The 19,501-nt window shown below is 28.4% G+C and overlaps 1 non-coding gene across 1 annotated transcript in view; it reads right to left on the reverse strand.

Annotated features, from left to right (window-relative positions):
* The window catches only part of LOC106692795 (uncharacterized), a 377,688-nt gene extending 359,391 nt beyond the window's left edge, over positions 1 to 18,297 (reverse strand). The window contains exon 1 of the transcript XR_010842978.1: positions 18,184 to 18,297. This is a non-coding gene — a transcript (uncharacterized protein). The remainder of the gene's footprint in view (positions 1 to 18,183) is intronic.
* Between the last annotated feature and the right edge of the window lie 1,204 nt (positions 18,298 to 19,501).

Genomic DNA, 19,501 nt, shown 5'->3' on the forward strand with positions numbered 1-19,501 from the left:
TACTATTTGAGTTTTTCTTGACCGCACCCGGACCATATTCCTTTCATATAACGTGACTTTTTGTAAATAATAGATATATTTGTTTGAAGAATGTTTAAAGTACTCCTTTACCCAAAGGACTATAAATAATTTTTTTAAATCTTCAATTTTGGTAGTTTTCTGAAGTTAAATATTGACTTTCCTAACCTAAAATAAGAATAAATAATTGAGATTCAATTAACTAGAAGAGTTGTATAATTATTTTATAAGTTGTGCATTGCAGTCTACCTGATGACGAAGCTATGGCTCCCAAATTTATGAATGACAATTTTTTTTCAGTTCAACTTTTGAAAGAATAAATAAATAAACATAATTTTTTTTTTTCTCAGAACTATATTTGATGTTACGTCCTATCAAATTTTAGATGTAGCTCATTTTCATTCTATTATTTAATGATGCATTTAATTTCAGAATCCACCATACTTTAAATCTAACATTTCATTTAAATTGCAGTATTGAATTTTATTGTTCTGAGGAACATGGAAGCCACTCGCAGTACGATAGAAAACATTAACTCTAGATAAAGTTTTAGCTAAAATTTTGATTATATAATTATAGGTACTCAATATATATACTCAAAGGAATAGGGTAAGTATCTTTTAGATCAATTATAAAGTTAGTTAAATTTAAAAAAATAATAGGTAAACTTTTTTTACAAGCTGTTGTTATGGCATATATATATTCTGATTTCGGTAGCTATACTTCTATTAGCATACTCTTTACCAAATTTTAGAGTTCATTAGTTCCATAAATCAAGATAATTTCTTCGTTTACACAAGAGGGTCTGGCGCACGGTAAACTGTTTGCTCGACCTTCGTTCGTCCCTCGACGGATACTGTAGTATCTGAATCAAGGGATGACATCAGCTAACGGTTTTTCCCGAGCCATTTAGTGGATGGCTAACAAGAAACACCTTATGATAGAATTCAGTTCCTGAGGGGCCTACCCCAAACCGAGGGAGGAGATTTCTCACCTGCCAGGTACCGAAACGAAAGAAGAATTTTTAAGATTCGAGGAACTCTTAATCATGGCGTAAGTATGATTAATCTTTCGCTATCAGTCGCCATGGAGATAGCATCTCTGAGACAAGTACCTACACGTGTACTTTCCATTTGAGCGGTAACCATCGTTTATCATGGTGGTTTTTAAACGTGCGCTGTTATTGTTCTGAATATATTAAAAATTTAAGGTTTCCGATATAGTCTTTCATGAATTTTTAACTATGAAAGATTAAGTTTCGTATATAGAAAAAAAAATTACAACACCTATAGTTATATAATGGATAAACATTTTCATGATCATGAAATCTATTTTGAAATAATTAGTTTTAGATTCTGTTTATTTTAAGCTACTTATTTAGTGAGTTCATTTTTTTCAGGACATTTATATCAATAATATATAATTAATACATTGATATAATTTTATTTTTATTGTTATTATTTTTTTTTGTGATTTAGGACTGCATTTTCTTCAATTTATTTAGAAGTCCGTATATGCTACATTGAACTAAAAAATGTTGGATTAATGTGCTCCATAATTTTTTGCCTTAGTCTTTTTCATATATAATGAAATTTAATGTAATTTGTCACAATAAAATAATATAGTAAAAAAAAAAAAACGATGTATATTTACAGCCATATTCCAATACATTGTGAAACCATAAATAAGAATTTTCAGAGACTCGTTTTAAAGCTTGGTATGAAGATGACTGTTTTTATTTGTATTTGAAAACTTACTGAAACATATATATGACAATTTCTCTCCTTTTTTGTAATGATAATTTTCTATTTTTTTTTTTTTTTTTGTCAGCCATTATATAAATTTCTTCTAAAAACCTTTCTTTTTGACATATTAAATAAAAAACTTTAGAATTCCTCCAAAAAAAAAAACGAAATGCTAGTATTTCTTGTTCTTTTTTTAATTACTTATTACGTAAATTATACTTATCACAAGTTTAAGGATTAGTCCAAGTGGGCTGAAAATGTGCATAACATTTCGGTTATAATAAAAATATAATTTTTTTTTTAGGTCAATATTCAAAATGCACTGAAAAATGTCCATAAAAAACCTGTTAATAAGGAAGTTAAATTTTCGAAATTAAATATCAATATTGAAACGAATCTGAATTAATACAAATCTTCGAATGCAGTTTAAAAAAAAATATCGAGAATGGTACAATATAACATAGAGTTTCTTTAAAAAACACTTCGATTATTTCTTTAACTCGGCAAAGAATTCCACATCGCTTAAAACTGACCCAATGTATGCAATAAATTTCTATTTGGGACTTGATAAACTGACCAAGGTGGAAATGATTAGTTGCTCACAACCACCTACCACGGGCTGCCACCTTCAAGAAAGCCTTATTTCAAATACTAGTGCAATGCGATAATTTTTCACATTCATCATCAAGATGTATTGAGCTTAATAGCTGTGATGATTGTGGGTATTATATTTTTCATTGACCAAGATACAGCTTATAGCATAAACCGAATTGAACAGCGAATCTACAGTAACTTAACAATTTGTATCAATGAAACAACAAAATACTAATATTGCAGGATGAATGAAGGAAATTAAAAAACATCTGACGATAATGTCTTTCTCACAAAATTGAAAAAAACATGATGAGTCAAGTTTTATATCCTCAGTTAATTAATTAATTGGTTCGTAGGAAAAATGGAAATAGGAAGGGTTACCTTTGGATTTATTCATTTCAGAGCAATTGAAACCTTTTTCCTCATTTTATAGAAATAATCGTCAATTTTGAAAAATATATTTATTACTAATAAACCTTTTCTTGTAATTTTTATATCGCATCTTAATATGAGATGCTCCATTCTAAAATTGTTCTGTCCATTACAAAAAAATAAATAAATAAATAAATCTAATCCAGTAAAAAAAATCGTTTTGATCAAGCAAAAAAAAATCATATCTTATGATCAAAATTTAGGTTATAATGAAAAAAAAAATCCAGTGTTCTATCAATAAATAATTAAGAAGCAATATAATCTGAAACATTCCAAATTTAGATTTCTTGCCAATATAACTCATATGTATGTAAGCCAATACCTGAATCAAGTTAAGAAAATAATCATTTTTCGAATCTAAAACTAAATTGATTAGAATTTCACTATATCAAAGGTTTAATAAAAATAAAATAAAACAGTATAATTCTTTAGACCTATAAACTAAACAAAAATAAACGAATATTTTAGACTTTGAGCGGTTATTTTTCAATTTAATTTTTACAGCAAAATGGCATAAGATATTTTATGATAATCGCAATTTTCTTACCAAAGCCTAAGCGGATATTTTATCCGAGATTATAAATGCTTGGAGAGTTTTATGCATGTATAAACATTTCCTTCTAAGTTTCGGGTGTGGAACCTGTTTTCGGCCTCCTCTGAGAGGAAGATCACGACTTGACATGTTGGATCAAGGAATCAGTAAAAATATATGATTTATGGGATATCCTTAGAGCACGTAGAGAGGTCCCAGCACGCAACTGCAACTAACGATCTTTATTTTGGCTTAATGCCAATTATTAATTCGTTGATTAGGAAATGTGTGATGATCGGAAGTTTGGACGACCAGCGGAAATCCACGATGAAAAGATTAATCTTTCCCAAGTGGCTAAGTCCGTAATTTATGCATTAATTTATCGTTCTCGAGACAGTGGTAATGAAAAAAATCTTTATCGCTAAAAAAATTCTACTTGGAATTTTAAAATGTTACACAATTTAAATAGTACCCAATCTCCGACTGCTTTGTATGAGATTTAGAAATCTATATCAAAAGTATAATAAAATAAAACTAATAAAATAATAATAATAAAAAATAAATGTTTTATGTACAAAAAAAAAGAAAATTAAATTAAAGTAACAATAAAATAAATCTGCATTTCTCACCTATATGCAATATTTATATTCTACAGGGGAATTCTGAGCCAAGTTTGGCCACCCCATGTGGAAGACAAAGTAAGTCTCCAATAGATCCCAGTGCTTCTGCAGAGCCGGGTCCTATGGTATTGTGAGCAGCTGATTAAGTTTTGAAATCTACATGATTCTTTTTCTAAAATGTTTGTTTTGTTTTTTTGTGTAGATTAATAAAACTACTTAAAAAGAGCGATACATTTAGTATAAGTAGAATTTTCAAAATGTTTTACAACCTATTAAAAATGCCCTGTTTCGGCCATTTTCTAACTTCAATATTTTCAACTCACTCCCCGTGATCTATAATTACTACTCCTCTTAGGAAAGTCAGAAAATTATTGAAAATGGTACGTTTTTTTAAACGCTGTAAAATATTTTGAAATCGATGTATTCCTCTCACGTTCTAAAAGTTAACATTTTTTTTTAGTATCATTTGCTTGTAATTATTTTTTTTCGGAGCAATTATAGCCAATGCTTTTTTTATTTAATATTTTTAGTTTAGCTAAAATGATTCCTGTTTTTTCCCTTCAGAAATAATTAGACAGCTTAAGTCATAAGGAAAATATTTAATAAAAATCTCTAAAATAGTATGAAAAAACACATCTCGACATTCTAGACGCAGAAATTACTACCAACAAAATTAGCTTTTTATTTCACATTTATTTTTATTCTGTTTTTTGAGCTGAACTTGCAGAGGAACAAGTTATGAAATTTCACACGTGAGCTATGTCATAAAACCAAACTTTTAAATTAAAAAAATAAATACCAAATAATATTAGATTAAAACGACATTCCGAAACCAACAAAACTGGAAATATTACTCATGATCCGGTTTTGGATTATTGCATATTTTTATGTGTCGACTTGATATTTGCTCTGGTTGATATTTCCTCAAAATCCTTACCCTTCACAGACCACAACATACAACCGAGGAAAAAATATTTCAGTCTCTTTAGAACAAGGTAAGGCTGAAGAAGTTGAAAACAGTATAGAACTGAAATTCCGCCTTTGTACTGAACTTAACGCTCCTATTTCATGTTTTAAGAAAACAAAAAACCCGTGAGGAGTGGGTGTCCTGAATGGGTGTTCAAAGCAGTCGTCCTTAAATGGACCTGTGTCAAAAGATAACGGATCACGAACGACGCTTGAGCACCATACGCAGCCGAGAGCATTAAATTATTGAAACAATTCAATTATCGGAGTCGCTTGCGTTATTTATTCGGCCATAATTCTCCTCACACCTCGAGGAGATTAAAATACAATTGAATGCGGTATATGGTTACTGATCTGGATCGAGTTCCGCAAGACATAAAATACTGAACCTTTTACGTAACTTTCAAAAGTTAGGCTTCGATAAATCACAAGGCCCGAAAACACAGCTAGTCTATAATTTAGGTTATTGAATATTAGCAGTAATTTGTAAATTATAACTTAATATAGGTTCTTTATATGACATTAATAGGCTTAGGAAATACGGAGAGCTTATATGAAAGGTTAACATGGAGTCTTTTTAAAGCTTTTAAAATATTACTATAGAAAACAATTATTTTTTCTAATTTTCAAATAATCAGCGGGGATATGTAGCGCATATGATACAATTCAGTTCCCAACAATAGTACAAAAGGAGATGGTTGAAATGGCACATAATTTAAAAATATTTTGGACTACTGGAAAGACGTTAATAATTATTCAGTTATCCTTGGAATTAATCAAATTTAGACTAATAAATGTTGCATATAAAAAAGAAAATTAATTTTTTGTTCAAATCCCTCTGAATACTATAGAATACTATATTCAAAAATACTAAGAAATTCTGTAATTATTTGCTTCAGTATCGAAAGTATTTTGAAATTGAACAATTAAACACACATATACAAAACCTTAACTATGTAATTAATTGAAAAAAAAAAATGGATTCAATAAATTAGTACTAGGTAAATACAAAAATATTACTCATATTTTATGATTTAATTTTATATCAAACAATTTATAAACTAATATATAAATTATCGAAATAGGATATCCTATCATCCCCTTAATATTAAACAGGGGAATAAGAAGGAATATAAATTTATAAGTACATATTATTAAAAAAAAAATAAAATAAAAATAGTAGCTCGGCATTAACAATAATAATAATTTTTTTAATTTATTCTGAGTTGAATCAGAATAAAATATAGAAAATAAATATCAGGTGTAAGTCATAGTATCATAGGATGGAATGCAAAAAATAAAATTAAAAATAATCCAATAAAATATTAAATAAAAATGTAACAGAATCAAAGAAAAGAAAAGAAAGAAAAAAAAGTGAACTAACAATAATAGAACATCCATTTACAATACATATAAGCATCCACCATTAATATAATAACAGAGAGTAGAAAGGAAAATATCAAAAAATAACCAAAATTAAATTAAATAATATTAAAACAATGTGTAACTTATATAATATTATAATGTCAAATCAAAACAAGAAATGAAAAAAAATTATAGAATAATAGAATAATATAAGAGAGTAAAAAGAAAAAAATACTAAAAAATAAATAAATAAAATTAAATCTAAATGTAGCAACTAATTGTCAGTTGAAAAATAAAATATTATAATTGAAATATTTAGCACATATTGTTAAATGTTCATATTTACTAATTTAAATGAATAAAAGAACATCCATTCACAATTTAAAAAAAAATAATGGAAAAATAGTTAAGTTGAAAGTGTCTAAAATAAAAATTGCACTTAAGTAAAACATCATTCAGAATGGTTTTTAATATTTTTCATTGGTTTATTCCTGAGTAATTTATATTTCTCTTATCTTTTCATAAAAGTCCTAGATATGAGCGTATGAAAACTTCAGAGTTTGGCTTCTACATTGAATGTATAGACTCAATTCTTAAGAGTTATTATTTTTCTTAGTCCATTCCTAAAGTTCATAATTTTTTTAATTCCTAAACCTGATTAGCTCAATAATAATTTATTAAGGCAGGTTAATCCAAAGTTAGTTAGAAAAGTAAAGATTATTTAATATTTGACGAGTGTGCCATATTCTTTAAAACCTTTATTTCTAACATTAAACAGAACATAAAAGAAAAGAAAATATCTGTGTAAATTATTTAATGTCATTATTTAATAACGTCGGTAACATCAGTGAACAACGAATTGATGATTGGCAAAATGGCTGAATACATTTGAGGCTTATTAATAGGGACGATTCAAAGGGATTTTTTTTTTCGTTTTCTAAACTGTCAAGAGTTAATGGGCATTTATACAATGAATAAATTTGCATAGTGAATAGAAAATAATTGCGATTTGAATTTGTGTCTAAATATATTTGCCCCTATCCCACAAATATCGGACTTTTACTTTTCGAAATACAATTTAACAAGAAGAAGAAAAGTTAGACCATTTATAGTTGACACAATGCCGGATTATTATATAAAATCCACATAACTAGGAAAACAAGATAAAATATTTAAATGCATAAATACAATTACGGAATGTCCCAATCTACTTAATAAACATATTAAAGCAGTTAACAAGCGATTTCTCAAAAAACAGGCCCTTTTTCCAATAATAACATAAAGTTCCCTTATTATATTTCTCAGGATATTTTAAGCATTAGTTAAGTCCATTATAAATGTTAAAAAGCATCCCGCAGAAGCAATAACATAATTGATGCTTTTAAAAATAATTGAAAGCTCTTAAATCTCTTTTTTCGGTTTTCGTTTTCCAATTAACCATATTTGGATATGCGCGTTCGCTCTGCATTATGATGAGGGGCTTGGAAGAAAGAATTCCTGTTCCTTCATTTTCTCAAATTATCATCGTTCCGTCTAAGGCCCCGTACGATTCATCAAATATTCGCATTCTCACTTCCTCCTCTTCGATGTGTTCCTCATTTAAGAGTACTCAGTCGCGACGTGCAGTACTCAGGGTCGTCAAAGAAGAAAGAGATTAAGATACAACTTGAATGCGAAGTTACATAAGCATTAAACTACAATCATCGGGGATGCAGACTATACGACACACATAAAAATATGTATATGTGATTCTAAAGGGATATAATTCGGATGCAATATGATCTTGAATGAATTGAGGCACCAAAAAATGTAATTGTGTAAACTAAAACTTTAACAACAATATCATGTAATGATTATTGAAAATTCAGTATTCAATCAAAAACGTCTATTAAGGCAGGTTCTCAATGTATGATTGATAAATGCTTTGCTCACTTTTTTAATTTCAACTATAAAATCATTGTAAAAATTTACAAATTTCTCACCGGGTTATGAATAATGAAATAAAAATATGAACAAAATAAATTATTGATATTGAATTAAATGAATCATGGTACGAGCTGAATTGTTCCAATTCGGCAAGGTTATTGTTGTGATCCGTGGGAAAAGGAGATATCTTCCCCTTTAGCTCTTTAATTCCGAATAAATACGTTTCAATCAAAGTAGTTTAGTTTTTTTGTGTATACTTGCATTGCACAAATTTATTATTTAATTAGCAAGTTTAATTCGAATCAGAGGTTATTTTACTTCAAGTTTTTGTTTATTTATTGTTTAATAAGTGTTATTATTTTTGTTTTGTATTCTATTTCTTATTTTGTTATCATTTAATTTAGATATTTGTAAATAGGGTGCGAATGAGTACTATGATTCCTATTACCATTGTCTATCATTATAAGGGAATGGAATATCACACAAAAAAAAAAGAATACAAATAAATATTGATTCTTACCTAGTTAAATAGTCTGTCCTTTTTTTTATATTTTATTTGTTTTTTTTGCACCGGTAGTTTAGTGGTAGAATACTCGACTATTGAATAAGTTTTCCATGTACATATTAATATTACGAATTATATAATAAAGTTAATATTTGCGGTATTTTTATTTTTAGATAATTTCACACTTTTGTATTTTCACCATACAATTTGTGTTTTTTAATGCACGAAAATTAGGTCTCAACTCATCAGAGATCTAACCTCTGCTAAGTTATTATGTATATTGCTAAACAGAATAAAGTGTAGTTGAGTAACTTCTATATCTATCTAGGCACTCTATTGGATTTCATTTTGTCTTATACTTCGTATTTTTTCATTTCCCTCTCAAACGACCACTGCCCTCACCCCTTTTTTTCTTGCACTTTTTTTTTTCTTTTTCTCTCCCTAGCGTTGGCTGAAAAGGCTTAACTGGATTCCATTAAGGAATTTCGGATTACTCCGTTAGGCCGTCGGTCAAGTGACCATTTCCCTTATTTATGCTGAGAGGAGAAATCAGGGCCAGCCCACGTTCAGCCGATTTGCAAAAGATTTAAGTAATAACATTCCAGTTAAAATGAAAATTGACTTTTTTAAGAAGGAATTATATAGTTACTTAAAATTTTATAGAAAAATTCGAAACTCCAATTGAGGCGTAGAATTCCAAAACCGGCCAAGTCCATTTTCAATTTTTTTCCCTATAAATAGTTTTATCAAATGTGACCAAATTTTTTCCAAAGAAATTCTTTTACTTCAGTTATCACCGAGCTGTTAATTAAAAAAAAAAATAGAAATTTGAAAAGAGACTTGGCTTGCCTTTTTGGAATTCTACGCTTCAATAATTAAAGCGAAAACGTGCAGTGATAAAATATAACTAAAAAAGTATTATATAATAGGGATAATATTTGACTCCTCACAAATTTAACTTTTACAATACATAAATCTACCTCTTAATTTCAAACTAATTAATTATTTTCAAATTGAGGTAAAGAAAATTTTATATTAAAACATTTTGTCGAACTTTATACTGTTTGCGGAATGAGTGTTTTATTATGTGCTTAAAAAATTATCTCTAAGTGAATTAAATGTGATAAAAATTAACGTGTCTTTTCCTTGTATACCTGCTTTTATGGGAGCGGATCTATAGGGTACAAGTGATTATTTTGTGAACTAGTCTTTTGTTGCTAAACCAACCGAATTCTGGCTTAAATACTGAAAAACAATCATTGTGGATAAATTAAATAGCTATATGTTAATCCAAAAAAAAAATGTCAATAATAAAGCTCAAATTTGGTTTAGGCACTGATAGTTAAAAATTTCTTGTTCACAAAATGATCAGTTTTAATTATTGACTTCCCACCCTTTCATATATCACAGAATATTGTAGCCATCATATTTAAAACTAACACGATATTAGAACAAGAAATTAATATTTAATTTAATTGCCCTATGAAATGATATTTTTGAAAGAAAATTTGTATTCTCTGTCATTTTGAAGTAGCTTTTTTATTCTTCAGAAAGGTCAGTAAAAAAAAAATAAATAAATAAATTGCTTCCTTTTGCAGAACAGTTCTGTTACAAACCTTTAGTTAGCTGTATGCAGAACGCAATGTAATAAACAAATGGCATGCTTAAGTAAATAATAATGATGTGCCTCTAAACAGTTCTGAACTAAGCATGATATTGGAGGGGAATCAAAATTGATACAAATGTGTATGATAGTAACCACATCTTTACAAATAATAAATAATAGGTATGTAAATTTGTTTAGAATATTTATGTTGACACTAAATGTATAAAATGAAAAACATTTTAAAAACTAATAATGTATGTTATAAAAACATATAATCAGAGATAAAAGAAAATTATCAATGATTTTACTTAAAAGTTATTCATTTTTTTTTTTTTTTAAATAAGTATAGAGTCCAGAAATTCTGTCAAAATTGATGGGATTTTTTTAAAAGGGGTTAGGTTTTGATTGCGTTGCACACAGCCCCTTTCGAATGCCCGGATAGTTGCTTTAATAAACGAAGCGAAACGATGATCTTTTATATATGGCTGTTGACAGATCCTTCACTGTTGACACTACGATAATTAATCGGTGATCATTTTTATGTATTTTCTCGAATAAATACCGCATTACTTTGTCATATGTTCTGTGAAATAAACAGCTTTTATCAAAAACGAATCAGAAGTTGCTGCTGACATTTTTTTCCGATTTATAAGTATACTACCGTGTCGAATCAAACAAAGATCAGTGGCCATAAAGAAGACGATACAAAGGCAATGATGATGATAAGAGGAGAGTAAACAGTCTTCAAGAAGAGTGGAAGGAAGAAGCCTACGAGCGGCTGCCATGGTAATGATACCTGTTTATTGCTTTGCCTTGGCATTTCTGATGGACCGTTAGTAGATATAGCACCAAGGCACACAAGGCGCCCCTTAGAGAGTCCTATAGTAGTCCCAGAGTAGGTACATTTATTGTGCCATATAACAGTACCGGTTACTTACTAAATTAATTTACGGCCTTCTTATAAATGGTTACAATAAAGAGATGGGTCCGACCTATGAACCCTGGGACAGAAGTTTTATTACCCAATTGTAAAACTACACGAGATAGTAACTATGGGAAAGTTCGTACAATCAAATAGATAATTCAAATCTTCATAGCTCAAATTCTTAGTTAATGATTTTATTTTCGGAATCATGAAAATCTTGTACTTAAAACTTAGTTTAAATTAAAAAAAAAAAATCTTATATTCAATTTATGCATTTAATAATACGATAAATGCTAGTAAAATAGAAATAATAAATAAATAGTGATAAGTGAGTAATAATAGTGTTAAGTAATCTGTTATTTAAAGTTTTAAAATTTATTGACCAGGTCAGAACTTCAAAACGTTGGACATTTAAACGTGGGTAATTTCTCTACACGTCTGTAACACTCTATTTTAACTAAGATCAAATTTACTGAATGTATTATATAATATACAGTTGTAAATTTCAATAAAGATATTTAAAAAAAAAAATAAGAATAAAGAGTATTTGAGATTTAACTTGGATAAAAATTATTTTATTTAAACAATGAAACCAGTCTCAAAGAACTGAGATCATATATAAAATGGAAATATTTTCAGCATACATTATTGTTTGTCTTTTCAACTTCAATGAAATACTTAAAGAACTCTAAATTCTAACCTGTGTGCCCCCCTAGCTTATATGGCACCTAGTTAGGGGGCCTGCAAGCTAATGTCTCTTTCTCAAAATATATTTAAAAAATTGTCATAGCAAATATACAGAGTAACATATTCTTCATAATGATTTCCCTTATTTCCTACTTATTAAATTTCTCAATGGATCATCGTGTCGTAAATATGTTTTGGTCCGACAGGGGTGCCGCGAATTTTTTGGAGCTCTGGAAGGGTGCCACGGCGAGAAAGGTTTCGAAACCGCTGACATAGAAAAGATGGATTTCAAAGATTATTATTTTATAATAAATCTCATTTTTCTTTAAAATTTAATTGAAAGTCGCATCATTTAGAGCACGCCAAAAAAAACCTGTGAAATCCATTTTACAATAATGTTAGTTTTTGAGATATATTAGTATTTCATTGAGGTTTAAAGAAAATATAAAAAGTAATGCTTATACCGAAAAAAAAACCATATTTAATCAAAACACAGTGCGGATTTTTATGAGATTATATATCTTGTTTGCATATATTTTCGGAACAGTTGGTCTATATTTTTATTAGAAGCTGTAATATTTATTTATTTTTTTAAATACCACGAATTGAGCTCTAGTAATCTTCAAAGCTAAGTCTTGAATCGAGAAACTGGATTGAGATCTAGAATTCGAAGTAAGGTCTATAGCAAAAAGAAAGTATGAAATAATGAATAATACCACACTAAGGAATAATCCCATTTGTATTTTATTTATATTGTTAATGCCGACTAGTGTATAAATACAATCATTTATTCTTTTGTCAATAATTGCATGTTTATACTATATTGATGTTTTATATTTTAAAATTTTTTTAACATTATGTATTTATTCATTAGCATTTTGAAAACATTCACGTACTTATATTTCTTATTTGTAAATATGAGGTTATTTTCATATTTATTTGTGTTTCATTGATTAATTTTAAATTTCCCCTCCGGTTTCATAATTAGTTCAAAACTTTTTGTAGGTACTTTAAAATTACATTAAAATATTTTAGCTGCCTTACAGTAGTTTTTTTTTTCACTACTCACATACATAATACATTAAATGGAATAAGTATACTAGCGTGTCGTCTCTATTTTGTTTGTTTTTGCTTATTAACTATATATTTTATGTATATATTTATGCTATGTTATATTGTATATTCTGCTGGTTTTTACTAGACCATAATCAGAGATCTGGTTGTTGCATACAAAAAGGTACTATAAATCTTATGACTTATAAATCTTTGTTCTGCATACTCCAATACAACATCAGAATCAGATGTCAATTATTGCTCTTGTCTAGGATTTTTTTTGGCGTTAAACACGCTAAACAGTAATAATAAGTTTTGTTCCTGTTAAATTATGGAAACGGAAAGGTAACTTTTATGTATGAAAGCAGTTTAATTAACACCACTATAAGTATAATTTTGTGTAAGCCCATTTGTTATCTTCCCACAGACGTTTCGGTCTGCTGAGTTGGCCTGAAACCTACAATCTACATGACATAATAATTTCTCCGAAATAACCGTTCATGATTCTGAATATACTAGATTATTAAAGTCTCTCTCTCTCTGACTATATATATATATATATATATATATATACGTTTCCATTGACAGAATCTATCGCAAATTATGATATCTATCATTTGGATCATAACAATTATTCATCTGTTGTTGAACGACGATTCTTAACCGAATCTATCAATAAAATAAACCCTCAAACTACTTTCATGCAGTAACATGATATCGTTTATCTAATGATGAAAAAAAAAAAAAAAAAGATAAGATATTATTACAGTAAATCAAACGATGATTTATATTTAAATTGGATATTCATTTTTTTATTTCGTGCACTTCTATAACATGATTACAAACAATTACATTGTTTTTTGTAAATAAGAAGGAAATTTAGAATTCCTCATCTTGATGAAATAAAAATTATCAAAAATAATCATGACGAGTATATTACAACGAATCGGAATAACATCAAAGTAAGATAGATAAATTTTGATCCAAAAATCTATTATTCAGCTGGGTCCATATAGTTTTTATTGACGTCATACATTATATTTACACTATGCGTGGGATGTACGCTTATGTTAATTGAACCGGTTTGCTTTAATAGTCATAGAGTCCTTGATATTTTTAATTGTACATACTAATTAAATGCTCTCAAGAATATTTAAACAATCCTATTTAAAACCTGGTAAAATTATAATACTACCATCAACATAAAATAAAAAGGATATATATGGCTTGGTACACGATTTATTCCATTTCATGTGATCATTAATTAAATATCGTTTCAAATTTATATGTTAATTTATTTCATTATGTAGATTTTAAACTTAAGAAAGAGAACAATTTATATTTTAATAAGTATAGTAAGTTCATACAAGTCTTTCTCCATAATTTTGGGAGACTTTAACGAACGCAATCGAAGCAAGGTGGTTCCGATTAGAAGTCGGTCAGTACTTATTCCAAATATGAATTTTTAGCACTTGTTTAAGGTAACTTTGGCGAGACTATTGAGTCAGAGCCTATATAGTTAGAGCTGATCCGTGCTTGAGTCATGGTTCACGGAACATGGGGTGAAGCACCATTGTCCGTGCTGGCAGTTACAAGGTTCATGGGCTGTAAATATCATAGTTTACGCTATTACCTTTCCTGTACACGAACTAGATGTTGATTGATAACAGGTCGTGAATTAGGAAAAATGGATTGCTGATGGGGCAATAAAAACATAATATAACACGTATGAGGAATAAATTCACACGAATTTATATAGATTAAATACATTAATTAGATTTCTTTTGACAAAGTCGTTAGTATATTGGCTTAAAGGAGTGATAGTTAAAAAAATAAACCAGAAATAATTAACAAAAAATAATATTTATTTATTTCATTTTACTTCTCTTCAAGAAATATCAAAGGCTTAAAAACTTGATGGGTTATCGAATTTTCATATTCAAAATGAAAGTTGGATTTCTGCAATTTTTGCTGCTTTGAGTTTAGTTGTACTTTAATTTGATTTGTATTCTCATCATACTCATACGTCACTAAGCAAGTATCCAGAATGATCTACTGATTTTTATGAAAATACATTTTACCCTATATCTGCAAACAAAATGTACTCGTTTTGTCTTTCAACCGACAATACGCTTTGGATGTGTGTTGGCAACATGAACACACACGGTTTTAAATTAACTTTAGTGAGGTGTAAAATAAATTGACCGAAGCCCTACAATATGGGGCAAAACGTTGGTTAACAATAAATAGTTTTCTTTTACTATTTTGATACCTTTATTGACCGCCACCCGGACTATCATCCTACAACATCATTTTAATGTTTTATTTTTCTTCATATCAATATTACTTATTTAAAATTATATATCTGAATATATTAAATCATATATAACGTATAAATCATAAATCAGTCCTGCTTAAAAAGTTAACTTATAATTTTATTTGCAATGTTTCATTATACATTTTTTTAAATATTTTTTTTATATTATTTTCGATTCGTACATTATATTAAAAAATACTCCATATAGTTTCTAATATTTTCATAGACGTTCAGAGGAGGCGAAAAAGGAAATAAATTTAAAAATGTTATTGTAAGTTTTCTAAAATAAATTTAAAAAAAAAAATGTCGAATTGCATACCGACGTATTTATTTTATTTTAATTATTTCTACCGCTAGGGTCATTTTTTCAAAATTTACAAATTTACGAAGTTAATGAAAATTGTGCATCTGTATATACAATCTGAATTTACATAATCATAGATATTGATGATTTAAAAATAATAAAAGGTTTTGCTGTTGTATATCGACTTTCGAGGTTCATTAACAGGTTGATCTTGAGGTATACTTTAAAGTAAGGATTCATGGACTAGTATGAATAAATTATTCGAAAATGTCTTTTATATATGTATAAAATAAACTCATAATTGTTTATTTGATAAATATAAACAAAGATCAATAAGTGATTAAAAATCATGATGAAATTCATAAGATTGTTTTCGTACTTCCTTTACCTCCCTGCACTTTGAAATATATATATTTTTATTAGGAATAAGAACATACTGCTAAATATCGTTAAAGCTTCGCCCGGAACGATTCTGTTTTTTTAAATAATAATTAAGTTATATATTTTAATAAAATAAATAATTAAGGAGAGGATTATAGAAATAGGAGCCAGATGAAAAGGGGCCAGAAAATAATAAGTTCTCAGTACCTATTTTTCCCAGATTATTATGCTTTTGTAGTTTGTTAAAATCGTAATATAAATGGGATGGGACTTATTACATGAGGCATCAATCATCTGTAATAATATTATTAGAATCAAATCCTAAAATAGAGTGATAATTTTCCAGTTTAAAATTTCATGTTTTGAACCAGATTGTATTTCATCAACCTACTTTAAACCAATTGACTTATATAACGCTCAGAAAGACTTGTGAATATTTAAAAGTGCTAAAAATAACTTCAAATCTTATAGTTTTATCGAGAAAACCCGGTGGATAATTCATTTTATGCAACACTGAGAGCTAGTTGAGCAAGCCTATGTTCCCGGGGCACACCCTTTCCTGAAACTAATGATTTGATATTGAATATTAACGGGAATTACCTAAGATATTCTGACATCTTATGTAATGAACGGATTTTTTTTTTCTTCACCGCTTTCAAGACAATTATAAAAACGAAACCTATATCCTATATATACTATGTCAACTCAAATTATTCTCTTTTAAAACGTATACCTTTATTCATCGAATACGATTTTTTGCTGAATCTTTGGTAATAGCTGAAGAAATCATACATTTTGGAGGCATTAGAATTTTCGAAATCTCTAATATGTTGATATTACCGCAATCATAAACAAAAAAAATATTATCTAAGACCATTCATCGTTATCAAAAATATTTGTAACTCTTTTTAATGTAATTAGGTGCACTGAAGATGTACGAATCCACACCAATTCTAAGAAGTACTAGACTAGTTTTTAAAAAAACAAAAAAAAAAAAAAAAACAGTACTAAGTATTTTTTTAAATGTTACTAGATAGTGTCTAAAACAGAATTCCTTCCAACTCTACGTTCAGGAACGCATCTTCAAAAGGTATTAATGATACACCGCGTCCTGTTCAAACGTGCTCTGATCAGACACGGTGAATTATTCTTCTTATTAGAATGGAATTATATCCATTATTTTTGTTTTTTCCCATTAATTATTGTTTTAGTGACAATATATATATATATATTCCTCAAAAACTGATGTTTACGGTTTATTATATACGTCCTTTCCAAACAAGAATTTAGTTCTATATTTATATTTACTGATAAAATCATTATATTTTTGCTTCTAAATAGCTTCACATAATTTTTAAAGGGCTAAGGGAATGAATATAATTATCGAGATAATCGAAATATTTTAGTGGAACAGTTTCGAAAAGTTTGTATTATTCTTCTTTAACGTTTTATATGAATCATAATCCTAAAAACAGCTATAAAAGGTAAAAAATATGTTAGAGTTATTGTCTAAGTAAAATAATACAATAAATAGCTTTATGGAGAAACTTTTTTTTTTTTTTTTTTAAGCTGTGGCTTGTCAATTTATTTAATAGGATATACAATCTCTAATTAATCATAATTATTTTTTTTATAAGGACTGATATGATATTAAACATAAAAAAATTAAAATCCCGGTATTGAAGCTATTTAATTAGAGGGGAAAATTTAGATACTTTCATATTAACAAAATAAAACAAGCAGATTGGTCAATTCTATGCCCTGAAAACATTACAAAAAAAAATCAAGCTTCAAGATTTCTCCCTATTATAATTAAAACACCATCAACGGAAAGATTTAAGATTAGAATGATTAGTTCACACAGCGTTGTAAGGATGCAAGATACAGTTAATCCAGTCGAGAATATAGACTAGTAATTATTTGAATGATAAATTTCATATGAAATTGTCGAGCTGCAGTTATAATAAAAACAAGTAAATAAATAATTACTTCAACTACTAAAATACTTCCGGTTCTTTCTAAGTCTTGCATTTATTTTATATTAAACCAATTCGTATATAAATTCATATATAATTTGAACTAACTGATATATATATTTTTTCGTTATATAATTTCATCTCCTATACCATTCTATCAACTTGAAATTTTAATGGAGAACGCCGGTGATAGTTCCAAAGATTAGAAAATGTAAAAATATGAAGACTTACTTTAAATTTGTGGATGGTAATCCTATTAGTGGGCGTTGTCACATTCGGTAGTACTTTTGATAAATATTACAACACTCAACACGCGACACCGTACTCTGCGGAGCGGGTAGCCGGACTGAAGTACCACAGACCTAGATCGCCCGCCTCCCACCACGAGTCCCCACTACCTTCATGGCGGGGGTGGACGTGTCTTTCTGTCTCACAGTCATTATTTGATGTGTTTTCTATTATAAGTATAGAAATATGCCACTCAGATGATTGAACTTTAATTTGTTTATTTATAAATACAATTTTTATTAGATCGGCCTGATGGGCCTTACATATTGTTTACGGGGGAGGTATAGTTTCGTAAAAAAAAAAGGCACCCCTAACTATGCACAACGTTATAAATTAAAAAAAAAGAAAGAAAAAATAAACAGGTAAAAATTCTTAATAAGAGAGAAAAATAAAGTTAAAAACGAAAATAACGACATTTGTAGATCTAACAAAACAAACAATTGCCCTCTAATAAAAAACAAAAAGGAAGAAGAGAGAAAAAAAAATTAAATAGCAGTTATGTCGATAGTAAAATTGTTGGATATATAATTTATAAAACGATGTCCTGCAGCAGCCTGGGCTTCAGTCTTCGAGTTGAGGTTGAATTTCACAAGTTATAAGTCACTGTTCCTTCAACTGTCGATAACTGGGAGTGGAACTTTCAAGAAATATTTTTTTAGATGTAATCCTCCATTGACTTCATATGCAATTCCTAATGAAACTGGTCATTTCTTACAAACCAAGGAGCATCCACTCCGGTTCTTAGGACTTTATTTTGAAAAGATTGTAATTTTTTCCTATTCGTAAAGGATACCCCTTTGCAGACTTCTCAATCGTACATCAGCAGTGGCCTGAGAATTGTTTTAAAAATAACTAGTTTCTGGTTTTAATTAGGATTTTCCATTTAGGATAGGATATAGCATTGCTAATCTTGCGTAGATTTGAGTTAGTTTGATGTTGATTGAAAATTTATCTATACATGTCAATTAACTTTCCTTATTATGCTTAGATAATGGACTATGTGCGGTATAGAAGGGATGATCTGGGTAAAGAAGATAAAAACAGTGCAGTGTAAAATTACTTCATAACTTTACATCGATTTAGTCTAATCATATAGATTTATTTAAAACTTCATTTTAATATTCAAATATATTCATTTAGTAATTAATAAATTAGAAAACGTGATGGGAAGGAAACGTACCGAGACGAGGGCAAGAAAAACAATAAATAGTTTCAACTATTTGTTAGCGGCCAGTGCTTAGACAGCAAATTTCCATTAGAG

Source organism: Halyomorpha halys, unplaced genomic scaffold (assembly GCF_000696795.3).
Source record: "Halyomorpha halys isolate HHAL.00 unplaced genomic scaffold, Hhal_1.1 Scaffold71.1, whole genome shotgun sequence".
NCBI lineage: Eukaryota > Metazoa > Arthropoda > Insecta > Hemiptera > Pentatomidae > Halyomorpha > Halyomorpha halys.